The sequence below is a fragment of the Condylura cristata genome, unplaced genomic scaffold (genome assembly GCF_000260355.1).
Source record: "Condylura cristata isolate star-nosed mole 26May11 unplaced genomic scaffold, ConCri1.0 scaffold00018, whole genome shotgun sequence".
NCBI lineage: Eukaryota > Metazoa > Chordata > Mammalia > Eulipotyphla > Talpidae > Condylura > Condylura cristata.
In genome coordinates, this window is record NW_004567119.1 from 34,441,800 (window position 1) to 34,443,131 (window position 1,332).

Consider the following 1,332-nt stretch of genomic DNA (forward strand, 5'->3'; position numbering starts at 1 on the left):
TACCCCAGTTCTATATGAATAAATAAATCTTTAAAATATATATATATATATATGTATATAATAAGGACTGGGCTCTCCCTGGGGCGCAGCAGTTTAGGGCACAGCACCGAGAACCTGAAGCCACTTCAGCATGAGTCCGATCCCAGCCCTGGAGCTGACCCCCAGGGCGCGGCAGACCTCTCCTGACCGCCCGCGGCTCCCCTCAGCAGTGTGTTTCAGTCCATCTGCCTGTTCTGCTCCCCACTCTGCCTCTGGTGAATCCTCTCACCCTCCTGCAGCTCTGGCCTGGACCCCAGTTCTGTATGTGTAAAAAAATAAATCTTAAAAAAAAACAAAACAAGGACCTAAAAATGCCTGCTTACTTGCGCCACGCTGGCTTGTCGGTGCACGTCCGGAGCTCCGAGCCGACGTGGCGGAGGCCCCGCCCCGTGGCCTCGCTCCCTGTGGCTCAGCACCCTTGGCAGGCCACAGCTGCGCGTGAGGCCGCTGTCACCAGCAGTTCCCGGGTACCGGGCTGTCGGGAATGCCGCGATGCATTTTTGCTTGAGAAACAGGAAAAAAGAACGAACGATGCTATAAAAAAGAAAAGATATACACGTAAATACTTCAGAGGAAAGAGAAGAAGAGATACTGGCGGCTTCTCCGACAGGCCGGGCTTGCACAGACCGAGCCCCAGCGTGTCAGGTGCGGTCCCCGCGATGGGCCCAGGTGGCAACCCCAGGCGCGGGCTTGCCCGTGCGGCGGCCCGGTGAGAAGCCTCCGGTGCTGAGGGTCTCGGCCGGACGCCGGGCCCAGGGCTCCGGCCTGTGGACACGATCCCGTCACTTACGCTGTGCAGAATGCGGGTGCACGTGGCCTCGCCCACCGCGGCCGCTGTCCCCCGGTGTCCCGTCCATCAGCGTCCATCCACCGGTGTCTGGGGCCAGCCCCGCCTCTGGTCACTGTGAGCGTGGCTTGACCCTCCCCACCTGGCAGGGACTCCGGGCTGGGCCTGCCCTCCGGATCCGTGGCCCCGGGATCTTGCTAGGGTGTCCTGGGGGCGACGGACTCCCCTGAGCACCGCACGGGGGAGCCGGGCAGGAGCCTGCTGAGCAGCCGGACGGGACAGGCAGCTGCCCCGCGGCGCCGCTGGGGGTCGGAGGGGCTCGGTGCCCATGGAGCAGCGCCAGCTGGGCCCCCGCCGGCGCCCCGCCCCGCCGGCCCTCGCCTCCCCGAGTGCTCAGTGGAGTGGCTCTGGGGTTGTGAGGGGCTCTGGGGACACTGGCCTGTCCCACATGGCCTTGCCTCAGGCCCCTGGAGGGGAGCTGGGGCGGACTGGACCCCTGGGGGCCA